General features: G+C 48.1%; 1 pseudogene; it reads left to right on the top strand.

The window, feature by feature from the left end:
- Positions 1-12,998, top strand: part of LOC115142267 (cell adhesion molecule DSCAML1-like) — a 97,142-nt pseudogene that overhangs the window by 69,415 nt on the left and 14,729 nt on the right.

The raw sequence follows: 12,998 nt of genomic DNA, 5'->3' as shown, positions 1-12,998 counted from the left end.
CAATATTGTTCTTGATGACGATGTCCAGATGACACAGCCCTTTATGTCTCTCATATCCTATCCTCTCTGTAATGGTCTCTCTCTCCTTCTCTCTCTCTGTCACTCAGACCCTGGCCCCCCGGCTGGCATCAAAGCTGTGCCCTCTTCCACCAGCAGCGTGGTGGTTTCCTGGCTACCCCCGCACAAGCCCAATGGAATCATCCGCAAGTACACCATCTACTGCTCCAGCCCCGGATCAGGCCAACCGGTGAGTTGGGAGAGGGGTTGGATGGAGTCAATGGTGTTTTGTCCATCTCACTCACTTGGAGGGTCCCTTGGCATGGATTATAATACAGTCTCCTCTGAATGTGTTTGTGTCTCTCTGTCTGTGAGTATTTTTGTGTGTGTGTGTGTTCGTGCGTTCATGTGTGTGTCCATGCGTTCATGTGTGTGTGCGTGCGTTCATGTGTGTGTGCGTGTGTGTGTATTCATGTGTGTGTGCGTGTATTCATGTGCATGCATGCATGTGGTTTGGTGCTGCAGTATCAGCAGGATGTGTGTGAAACATACCGCAGTGTGTGCGCGGGTAAGTTCACCCTTCTGCTTCATCTGCATATCTGTGTCTCATCACGTTGGCAGAACAACCTCAACTGTTCATCAACGAGGGCAGGAAACAAGCTGACAGCAAACACACACACTCACACTCACACTCTCTCTCTCTGTCTCTCTCTCTCTCTCTGTCTCTCTCTGTCTCTTTCTCTCTCTCTTTTCTAGCAACACTGCGAGTCCTGAAATACATGCATAAAACACCTCTTCCAGCATATTCACAGAGACATACACACACACGTAACCGCACACACACAGATATTATGTGGTCCTTTACACCAAATGAATGTACCCCATTCAGACATACACATGCTCTCACTCTACTCCTCTCTTTCCCTCATTCACAAATCCCTCTCTCTCTCTGTTCTTTTCTCTCTCTCCCTCTCTCTATCTCTCTCCTGGCCCCCCACGCCGTGTGAGGGATGATTACTTTGTAAATGAGTGCGACTGGAGAGAGGGATGAGGGGAGGTTGGGTCAGACACGCCGCGCGGGGAGTACTTTTGTTCCTCGTTTCATTATCTCCCTCTATCGCTCCCCGGATCAGCGCTATCTCCGCGCCGGAGGGATATTTTAATATCCGTTACACCGCCACACACTCCTCCCTCCCCTCCCACCATCCATCCATCCTCCACCCTCCAGAAAGAAAGCCTGAGAGGGAGAAAAAAGAAAGAAGGAAAAGAGAGGAACAAGAGAGAGCACACAAGGAGGAAAGAGAGATAGAGGGAGCGGGAGGACAGACGATGGGGAGATGGCGAGAGGAAGGGGGGCAGGGGAGACAAAGAGAGGGGAGGGAAGGGAGAAAGAGAGGGAACAGAGGGAAGAGAAGAAAGCTTCGATGAAGCCAGACACCCCAATAGATCTCCACAGGGCTGCGTTCAGGTGAGAAACAGTGAAAAACAACATGAATACGTGAATAAATGTGCCCAAAATAAACCATTTTGCACAACAACATACTGTGATACTGTATGAATATGGAGATATGCTCTCTCTCTCCTTCTCTCTCTTTCTCTCTCTTTCTTTCTATCTCTCTCTTTCTCTCTATCTCTCCTTCTCTCTCTCTCTAGTCTGTGTAAAGATGAGCAGCACAGTGACAGGCTGGGCAGCTGGAGGGCCACAGACTCATTTGGTGTGTGTGTGGGGGGGGGGGGGCACTTCTTGGGTGCTGGGGCACCTGGGGGGTGTATGATGGGCAAGGGGCGCGGAATGTGTGTGTCTGGACAGTGATGAGGATGTGTCTAGACAGCAGACACACGGCTGGCTTAAACACACTACAATTATACAGAGCCCTGGCATCCATCCCCAGGTCAAATCTGCCACAGTGTGTGTGTGTGTGTGTGTGTGTGTGTGTGTGTGTGTGTGTGCTCTCCTCTGCTACTGCCTGCAGGAGATAGCCCTCATTAGACTGTCTGATTGTTAATGATATCTCTGGCTGTCTGATTGTTCTGTCCTCCGTTGTCTGCCTCCCTCGCTCTCGTCTAACCGCCTGCACTCCCCGCGGTCTCCTCTTCACTTCCTTTACCCTCTCTCTCTCTCTCTCTTTTCCAGAGGGGGTCTTTGTGCCCCACCATGCTCTCTTCACCCACCCATCAGTCCCCCATCCCTCCTCCCCATCAACTCTACACTCTATACACACTTTGGCATTTTGATGGCAGAAAAATAATGTAGCGTAGCATGTAGCATAGCTAATTCTATTATTGTCCACCATTGTTCTCATAGCGTGTGGAGCCTAGGGCCTGTATCCATCTCGTAGTAGGACATCTCAGAGTAGGAGCGCTGATCTAGGATCTGTCCATATAATCTTATTGATTAGGACCGTAAAGTTTCAAACAGATTCTAGATCAGCGCCGGAGTGGACAGTGTGATGTTTTCTCCAACCAGGCCCCCAGTGAGTACGAGGCCAACCCCGAGCTGCTGTTCTACCGGGTCACCCACCTGAACCGCGGACAGCAGTACCTCATCTGGGCCGCCGCCGTCACCACCGCCGGACGGGGGAACATCAGCGACAAGGTCACTGTGGAGCCTGCTGGGAAGGGTGAGTCCTCCACGGGGCTGTCGGGAGGAAGGGGGCACGGAGATGGCGTTTAAGGGGGTTATGGGGGTTGGTTAACCTCATGGCTTTTTGTTCCCCCTCCGTCCATCACAGATGTTTCCCTGGCTCTCCCCCTCTCACTCTGTGTTCATTCTCCTCTTTTCTCTCTCTCCTCTCTCCCTCTCTCCCTCTCCTCTCTCTATTCATCGCTCCTATTTCTCTCCCCCTCCATCTCCTCTCTCCTTCTCTCCTTCTCCTCTCTCTATTCATCGCTCCTATTTCTCTCCCCCTCCGTCTCCTCTCTCCCTCTCTCCTTCTCCTCTCTCTATTCATCGCTCCTATTTCTCTCCCCCTCCGTCTCCTCTCTCCTTCTCCTCTCTCTATTCATCGCTCCTATTTCTCTCCCCCTCCGTCTCCTCTCTCCCTCTCTCCTTCTCCTCTCTCTATTCATCGCTCCTATTTCTCTCCCCCTCCGTCTCCTCTCTCCCTCTCTCCTTCTCCTCTCTCTATTCATCGCTCCTATTTCTCTCCCCCTCCGTCTCCTCTCTCCCTCTCTCCTTCTCCTCTCTCTATTCATCGCTCCTATTTCTCTCCCTCCTCCATCTCCTTTCTCTCTCTCTCTCTCTCTCTCTCTCTCTCTCTCTCTCTCTCTCTCTCTCTCTCTCCCACTTTTTCTCTCTCCCCTCTCGCTCCTCTTTCTTGTCATTTCTGTCCATCCTCTCCTGATTGATAGGGAGCGTGCTGTCTGACAGAGGCCAGTGTTCTTAATGAGGATATGAGGAGCTAAGGGGGAACTGCTCAGATGAGCTAACCTGCCCTGGATGGGGGAGGGAGGGAGGGAGGGAGGGAGGGAGACCTGGTTAATACCCGGAGCAGCAGGGTCTGACTGGGCAAATGAGGAGGGCTGTATAATCAATGGCCTTTGGATTGAAGAGAGGGCGAGAGGGAGAGAGAATGAGTAAGGGAGTGCACACGCTCCTTTCTTCCTGCGACTGGCTCTGTCTCTTTCTCTTGTGTGTGTGTGTGTGTGTGTCTCTCTCTCTGTGCCAGCTGATAAGCAGCAGTAGTAAAAGGCTGTGTGCTCCAGGCTGGCCCACTCAATACTGCATTCAGCCACAGCACAAGAGCACAAGGGCACTTGCATTAAGACGTCAAGAGTGCAAAAGACAGTGGTAGGGAGGGAGGGAGGGAGGGAGGGAGGGAGGGAGGTGTGCCTGAGACTCCAAATGCAAACAGGTTCCATGTGAATGAAAACAGGCCATTGCTGTTGTCACATTCATTTGATCAGATATGCGCCCTCTTTTCTAATCCTTTTGTTCCTTCGTTGTTGAAATGTGTTTGAACCTGTCCCCTTACGCTTAACCTGTACTGACCTGTACTGACCTGTACTGACCTGTATTGTACATTGATTGATTACATGAAAATACATCAAATATTCAAGTTAATTAGTATACTGTTGACTAGATTTGAACAACAGACCTATTACCTCTCAAAGCAACTCTTTCTCAACTTGTGTCACAACCCTCCCTCAGCACCAGCTAAGATCCTATCGTTCGGAGGTACGGTGACCACTCCCTGGATGAAGGAGGTGAGGCTACCCTGCAGCTCAGTGGGCGAACCCACCCCCACCATCAAATGGACCAAAGACAGGTGAGACCCTAACCTCCTCAGCCCCTCCTCTCTGTCAGTCCCCCCCCCGACACACTACCACCATGACTACCTCCCTCCATCTCTAGAACCCCGACTCCACCATCCACTGGACCAGTGTTAAATCAGTGTTGATATCAGTGTTCTGTTCTCTTCTCTCTCTCTCTCTCTCTCTCTCTCTCTCTCTCTCTCTCTCTTCCTCCCTCCACTCCCCCCTCTCCCTCTCTCAGTGAGGACACAGCCATCCCGGTAACTCTGGACGGTCAGAGGCTCATCATGGCCAATGGCACGCTGGTCCTGCGCTCGGTGAAAGCTGAGGATTCTGGGTACTACACGTGCACGGCCACCAACACGCTGGGCTTTGACACCATCATTGTCAACCTGCTGGTGCAAGGTGAGCCCCCAGCGCACTGTCATTCCCCTCCTTTTATTGGTCAACCAGTTGTGATGCGCTGACCATGTCTGTCCCCCCCCCCCCACCGTAGTTCCTCCGGACCAGCCCCGTCTGACTGTCTCCACCACCTCCTCCACCTCTATCACCCTGGCCTGGATCCCCGGGGACAATGGAGGATCCTCCATCAGAGGTATATACAAGTCTTACTGTGTGTGTGTGTGTGTGTGTGTGTGTGTGTGTGTGTGTGTTATTGTGTGTGTGTGTGTGTTTGAGGCCTTGTGTGTCATTCTGTGTGTGTGTGTGATATACTGTGTGTGTGTGTGTGTCATTGTTATTGCAACATGAAGAGTTTCAATAATATATAGAACTTGTCAGACCAATAGCTCTGATGTATATGAGGAAAAGCTGAGGTTGTTGTTTTTTGAGGCCTTGCTCACAATTCATTCTGTGGCAGCACAATGACCAAATGATATACTGTATGAAGAGGCTCTTGATCATATCATTGAAAATTACACTGGTGAGGAGTGATGAGAAGAGGGCAAGGGTTAAAATGACAGTGAAGATGCATTCCAGAGGAGGAAGTGTCAGTTACATTCCAGTTGAAGACAACACAGAATATGATCCAGACCAATAGTCAACCGATGTGGAACAATCCAGTGATGAGGAAGAGGGCCCTGCTGAGGTTGTTGTTACATTCCAGTGATGAGGAAGAGGGCCCTGCTGAGGTTGTTGTTACATTCCAGTGATGAGGAAGAGGGCCCTGCTGAGGTTGTTGTTACATTCCAGTGATGAGGAAGAGGGCCCTGCTGAGGTTGTTGTTACAATCCAGTGATGAGGAAGAGGGCCCTGCTGAGGTTGTTGTTACATTCCAGTGATGAGGAAGAGGGTCCTGCTGAGGTTGTTGTTACATTCCAGTGATGAGGAAGAGGGTCCTGCTGAGGTTGTTGTTACATTCCAGTGATGAGGAAGAGGGTCCTGCTGAGGTTGTTGTTACATTCCAGTGATGAGGAAGAGGGCCCTGCTGAGGTTGTTGTTACATTCCAGTGATGAGGAAGAGGGTCCTGCTGAGGTTGTTGTTACATTCCAGTGATGAGGAAGAGGGCCCTGCTGAGGTTGTTGTTACATTCCAGTGATGAGGAAGAGGGTCCTGCTGAGGTTGTTGTTACATTCCAGTGATGAGGAAGAGGGCCCTGCTGAGGTTGTTGTTACATTCCAGTGATGAGGAAGAGGGCCCTGCTGAGGTTGTTGTTACATTCCAGTGATGAGGAAGAGGGTCCTGCTGAGGTTGTTGTTACATTCCAGTGATGAGGAAGAGGGTCCTGCTGAGGTTGTTGTTACATTCCAGTGATGAGGAAGAGGGTCCTGCTGAGGTTGTTGTTACATTCCAGTGATGAGGAAGAGGGTCCTGCTGAGGTTGTTGTTACATTCCAGTGATGAGGAAGAGGGCCCTGCTGAGGTTGTTGTTGCAATCCGGTCAAAGAATGGGAATTTGTCCTGGTCTTCATCCCCACCTGAGAGAAGAGGTCAGCTGTCGGCTGAAAATGTAATCAGCATGACCCCAGGGCCAAAGAAATACACCATATCCCAGGTTGATGACATAAACCCCTGCCACTATTTAAACATTTGAAATGGTTTCAAAACAAATGTCCTTGTTAAACTTTGACACAAATTAGTCAGTGATGAATGGCACAATATGTTTCATCTGAGTATTTGTTACAGTCAAAATAATCCATAGATTTAGCTTTTCTTTACTCAAAAACGAGTTGTATGAGCCCAGGTCAATGAGGCCTACAGGAAATAGAGGTTCGAAACTTGTAACGTTCACAAGAACTTAAGTTGATAAAAGATCTACCACAACATTAGGTGATAATATATGTGCTGTTATGGATTTATAATCAGCTATAATGGGTCGGTCATTTTGGACCGGGAACACAGAATGAATTAACAGGAAACGAACACAACGGGGAGGGTTAATGCTTTTCTCTCATCCTCTGTCTGTCTCTCTGCTTGCCCTCTGTCTGTCTCTCTGCTTGCCCTCTGTCTGTCTCTCTGCTTGCCCTCTGTCTGTCTCTCTGCTTGCCCTCTGTCTGTCTCTCTGCTTGCCCTCTGTCTGTCTCTCTGCTTGCCCTCTGTCTGTCTCTCTGCTTGCCCACTGTCTGTCTCTCTGCTTGCCCTCTGTCTGTCTCTCTGCTTGCCCTCTGTCTGTCTCTCTGCTTGCCCTCTGTCTGTCTCTCTGCTTGCCCTCTGTCTGTCTCTCTGCTTGCCCACTGTCTGTCTCTCTGCTTGCCCTCTGTCTGTCCCTCTGCTTGCCCTCTGTCTGTCTCTCTGCTTGCCCTCTGTCTGTCTCTCTGCTTGCCCTCTGTCTGTCTCTCTGCTTGCCCTCTGTCTGTCCCTCTGCTTGCCCTCTGTCTGTCCCTCTGCTTGCCCTCTGTCTGTCTCTCTGCTTGCCCTCTGTCTGTCTCTCTGCTTGCCCACTGTCTGTCTCTCTGCTTGCCCTCTGTCTGTCCCTCTGCTTGCCCTCTGTCTGTCTCTCTGCTTGCCCTCTGTCTGTCTCTCTGCTTGCCCTCTGTCTGTCTCTCTGCTTGCCCTCTGTCTGTCTCTCTGCTTGCCCCCTGTCTGTCTCTCTGCTTGTCCTCTGTCTGTCTCTCTGCTTGCCCTCTGTCCGTCTCTCTGCTTGCCCTCTGTCAGTCTCTCTGCTTGCCCTCTGTCTGTCTCTCTGCTTGCCCTCTGTCTGTCTCTCTGCTTGCCCCCTGTCTGTCTCTCTGCTTGCCCTCTGTCTGTCTCTCTGCTTGCCCTCTGTCTATCTCTCTGCTTGCCCTCTGTCTGTCTCTCTGCTTGCCCTCTGTCTGTCTCTCTGCTTGCCCTCTGTCTGTCTCTCTGCTTGCGCTCTGTCTGTCCTCTGTCTGTCTCTGTCTGTCCCTCTGCTTGCCCTCTGTCCGTCTCTCTGCTTGCCCTCTGTCAGTCTCTCTGCTTGCCCTCTGTCTGTCTCTCTGCTTGCCCTCTGTCTGTCTCTCTGCTTGCCCTCTGTCTGTCTCTCTGCTTGCCCTCTGTCTCTCTGCTTGCGCTCTGTCTGTCCTCTGTCTGTCTCTGTCTGTCCCTCTGCTTGCCCTCTGTCTGTCTCTCTGCTTGCCCTCTGTCTGTCTCTCTGCTTGCCCTCTGTCTGTCTCTCTGCTTGCCCTCTGTCTGTCTCTCCATTCTGTCTCTTTGTTAGTTTGCATACCGTGCTATCTGTTGATTGACTGGTGTCCACTCTGTTTTGGTTGCCAGTTAAAGGAGCTGTCGCATTGATTATCTGACTACCGGTACTACGCGTGTGTTCAGTGTGTGTGTTCAGTGTGTCTATTTGTTCAGTGAGCTCTATTTTAACAAACCTAATGCGATGGTAAATCTAAGTGCTGGTGGTGGAGCTTTAGGTCCAGGGGCTTCCGAAATATTTATGTTTCCACAGCCGTTATTATGAGCGCAATAGCTGGTGGTGGCGCGGAATGGTTGGTCTTTGATGAATAAACAAGTTGTAGGTGTGCCAAGGGCTTGGCCACTCATTGGCCAATCAAAGCATTCCATGGCTTAGTAGTGTATACGTTAGTCTCAAGTTCTGTAAGTTATGGATGGTCTTCGCGTTGTCATCCAACTCCAAATTGCCTGGGGGGCACAGAATATTATCATCCAAGTCCATCGTTGATTGCTACTACAGTTTATTTAACCTGTTGCGACGAGCAATCCCGTACCCGGGAGCGTAATTATAGCCTCAAGCTCATTACCATAACGCAACGTTAACTATTCATGAAAACCGCAAATGAAATGAAATAAATATATTGGCTCACAAGCTTAGCCTTTTGTTAACAACACTGTAATCTCAGATTTTCAAAAAATGCTTTTCAACCATAGCTACACAAGCATTTGTGTAAGAGTATTGATAGCTAGCATAGCATTAAGTCTAGCATTCAGCAGGCAACATTTTCACAAAAACAAGAAAAGCATTCAAATAAAATAATTTAACTTTGAAGAACTTCGGATGTTTTCAATGAGGAGACTCTCAGTTAGATAGCAAATGTTCAGTTTTTCCAAAAATATTATTTGTGTAGGAGAAATCGCTCCGTTTTGTTCATCACGTTTGGCTAAGAAAAAAAAACGAAAATTCAGTCATTACAACGGCAAACTTTTTTCCAAATTAACTCCATGATATCAACAGAAACATGGCAAACGTTGTTTAGAATCAATCCTCAAGGTGTTTTTCACATATTTATTCGATGATAAATCACTCGTGGCAGTTTGGTTTCTCCTCTGAACAAAATGGAAAAATGCACGCACCTGGAGCTTATGCAATAGTTTCGACGGAGGACACCGAGCGGACACCTGGTAAATGTAGTCTCTTATGGTCAATTTTCCAATGATATGCCTACAAATACGTCACAATGCTGTAGACACCTTGGGGAAACGACAGAAAGTTTAGGCTCATTCCTTGCGCATTCACAGCCATATAAGGAGACATTGGAACACAGCGCATTCAAAATCTGGCTCACTTCCTGTATGACATTTCATCTTGGTTTCGCCTGTAGCATTAGTTCTGTGGCACTCACAGACAATATCTTTGCAGTTTTGGAAACGTCAGAGTGTTTTTTATTTCCAAAGCTGTCAATTATATGCATAGTCGAGCATCTTTTCGTGACAAAATATCTTGTTTAAAACGGGAACGTTTTTCATCCAAAAATGAAATACTGCCCCCAGAGGTTCAAGAGGTTAATACCATAGTCTACAATAACGAGTGACATCCTGTTTTCATTGCTCCTTATTGAGATGTTTTATTGGAGTCCACCTGTGTTAAATTCAATTGATTGGAAATGATTTGGAAAGACACACACCTGTCTATACAAGGTCCCACAGTTGACAGTGCAATGCCAGAGCAAAAACCAAGCCTTGAGTTCGAAGAAATTGTCCGTAGCACTCCGAGACAGGATTGTGTCCAGGAACAGATCTGGGGAAGGGTACCAACAAAGACCTCAGTGGACTCCATCATTTTTAAATGGAAGAAGTTTGGAACCACCAATACTCTACATAGAGCTGGCAGCCTGTCCAAACTGAGCAATTGAGGGAGAAGACATTGGTCAGGGAGGTGACCAAGAACCCGTTGGTCACTGTGACAAAGCTCCAGACTTCCTCCGTGGAGGTGAGAGAACCTTCCAGAAGACAACCATCTCTGCAGCACTCCACTATTCAGGCCTTTATGGTTGAGTGGCCAGACAGAAGCCACTCCTCAGTAAAAGGCATATGACAGCCCGTTTGGAGTTTGCCAAAAGGAATCTAAAGGACTCTCAGACCATTAGAAACAAGATTTTCTGATCTGATGAAACCAAGATTGAACTATTTGGCCTGAATGCCAAGCGTCACATTTGGAGGAAACCTGGCATCAACCCTACAGTGAAGCATGGTGGTGGCAGCATCATGCTGTGGGGACGTTTTTCAGCAGCGGGGACTGGGAGACTAGCACAGAGAGATCCTTGATGATAACCTGCTCCAGAGCGCTCAGGACCTCAGACTGGGGTGAAGGTTCACCTTCCAACAGGACAACGACCCGAAGCACACAGCCAAGACAACGTAAGAGTGTCTTTGGGACAGGTCTCTGAATGTCCTTGAGTGCCAAAGCCACAGCCCGGACTTGAACGCGATCGAACATCTCTGGAGAGACCTGAAAATAGCTGTGCAGCGATGCTCCCCATCCAACCTGACAGAGCTTGAGATGATCTGCAGAGAATAAATGGAGAAACTCCCAAATACAGGTGTGCCAAGCTTGTGGCGTCATACCCCAGAAGACTTTAGGCAGTAATCGCTGCCAAAGGTACCTCAACAAAGTTCTGAGTAAAGGATTTGAATACTTCTGTAAATGTGATATTTCTGTTTAATTATACTTTTTTTTAACATTCTACAAACCTGTTTATGGGATATTGTGTGTAGACAACAATTGAATCAATTTTAGAATTAGTCTGTAACATAAGAAAATGTGTAAAAGTCAACGGGTATGAATCATTTCTGAATGCACTGTAGATTAAAAGGGGATGTCTGATTACTTGGTGAATGCATTGGTCTTAAATATCCCAACCAAATTGGAACTTTGGCACGCATTTCGAAGAAGCGTACATCAGCTAGCAAGCTTTGTTAGTTTGCATGCCGTGCTCTATGTTTATTGACTGGTGTACACTCTGTTTTGGTTCCCAGTTAAGGAGCTGTCACATTGATTATCTGACTACCGTGCTGTGTGTGTGTGTTCAGTTTGCAGTGTGCGTATTAGTTCAATGACCAACTCCTAGCCCTAGGGTTTTCGAAATATAAGAGTGACGGTTTTAACAGGTCAAAACTGCAGACAAGTGTGCGTTTGACGATTGCGCTGGCGTAACGCCAGCCAGAAATAGAGCCCATTGTGTGTATACAGTCATGGCCAAAAGTTTTGAGAATGACACAAATGTTTTCAATTTTCACAAAGTCTGCTGCCTCAGTATTTATGATGGCAATTTGCATATGCTCCAGAATGTTATGAAGAGTGATCAGATGAATTGCAAATAATTGCAAAATCCCTCTTTGCCAGGCAAATGAACTGAATCCCCCAAAAAACATTTCCACTGTATTTTAGCCCTGCCACAAAAGGACCAGCTGACATCATGTCAGTGATTCTCTCTTTAACACAGGTGTGAGTGTTGACGAGGACAAGGCTGGAGATCACTCTGTCATGCTGATTGAGTTCGAATAACAGACTGAAAGATTCAAAAGGAGGGTGGTGCTTGGAATCATTGTTCTTCCTTGGTCAAACATGGTTACCTGCAAGGAAACACGTGCCGTCATCATTGCTTTGCACAAAAAGGGCTTCACAGGCAAGGATATTGCTGCCAGTAAGATTGCACCTAAATCAACCATTTATCGGATCATCAAGATCTTCAAAGGAGAGCGGATCAATTTTTGTGAAGAAGGCTTCAGGGCGCCCAAGAAAGTCCAGCAAGTGCCAGGACCGTCTCCTAAAGTTGATTCAGCTGCGGGATCGGGGCACCACCAGTACAGAGCTTGCTCAGGAATGGAAGCAGGCAGGTGTGAGTGCATCTGCACGCACAGTGAGGCGAAGACTTTTGGAGGATGGCCTGGTGTCAAGAAGGGCAGCAAAGAAGCCACTTCTCTCCAGGAAAAACATCAGGGACAGACTGATATTCTGCAAAAGGTACAGGGACTGGACTACTGAGGACTGGGATAAAGTCATTTTCTCTGATGAATCCCCTTTCCGATTGTTTGTGGCATCCGTAAAAAAGCTTGTCCGGAGAAGACAAGGTGAGCGCTACCATCAGTCCTGTGTCATGCCAACAGTAAAGCATCCTGAGACCATTCATGTGTGGGGTTGCTTCTCAGCCAAGGGAGTGGGCTCACTCACAATTTTGCCTATGTATAAAGCTATGTATAAAGAATGGTACCAACACATCCTCCGATAGCAACTTCTCCCAACCATCCAGGAACAGTTTGGTGACGAACAATGCCTTTTCCAGGATGATGGAGCACCTTGCCAGAAGGCAAAAGTGACAACTAAGTGGCCCGGGGAACAAAACATCAATATTTTGGGTCCATGGCCAGGAAACACCCCAGACCTTAATCCCATTGAAAACCTGTGGTCAATGCGCAAGAGGCAGGTGGACAAGCAAAACCCCACAAATTCTGACAAACCCCAAGCATTGATTATGCAAGAATGGGCTGTCTTCAGTCAGGATGTGGCCCAGAAATTAATTGACAGCATGCCAGGGCGGATTGCAGAGGTCTTGAAAAAGAAGGATCAACACTGCAAATATTGACTCTTTGCATCAACTTCATGTAATTGTCAATAAAAGCCTTTGACACTTATGAAATGCTTGTAATTATACTTCAGTATTCCATAGTAACAGCTGACGAAAATATCTAAAGACACTGAAGCAGCAAACTTTGTGGAAATTAATATTCATGTCATTCTCAAAACTTTTGGCCACGACTGTTACACACCTTTTCGACATGCAGTCTTTGATTCACGTTGTCTGTGTTAGACTAATACAATCTATCTCTGTAAGTTTATTGTCTGTCCCTCTGGCTGTCCAACTGTCCTTCTGTGCTTTCGTCCATTCATCTGTCTATCTGAGGGAGACGTAGAGGGACAGGGAGATGGAGAGGGAGAGCGAGTCGGAGAGGGAGAGCGAGTCGGAGAGGGAGAGGGTGTCGGAGAGGGAGAGGGAGTCGGAGAGAGAGAGGGAAAGGGAGAGAGCATAAGAGATGGAGAGAGAGCATAAGAGAGGGAGAGAGCTTAAGAGAGGGAGAGGGCATAAGAGAGGGAGAGAGGGAGAGAG

This window comes from Oncorhynchus nerka, linkage group LG14, assembly GCF_034236695.1.
Source record: "Oncorhynchus nerka isolate Pitt River linkage group LG14, Oner_Uvic_2.0, whole genome shotgun sequence".
NCBI lineage: Eukaryota > Metazoa > Chordata > Actinopteri > Salmoniformes > Salmonidae > Oncorhynchus > Oncorhynchus nerka.
This window is presented reverse-complemented; position numbering and strand designations above follow the sequence as displayed.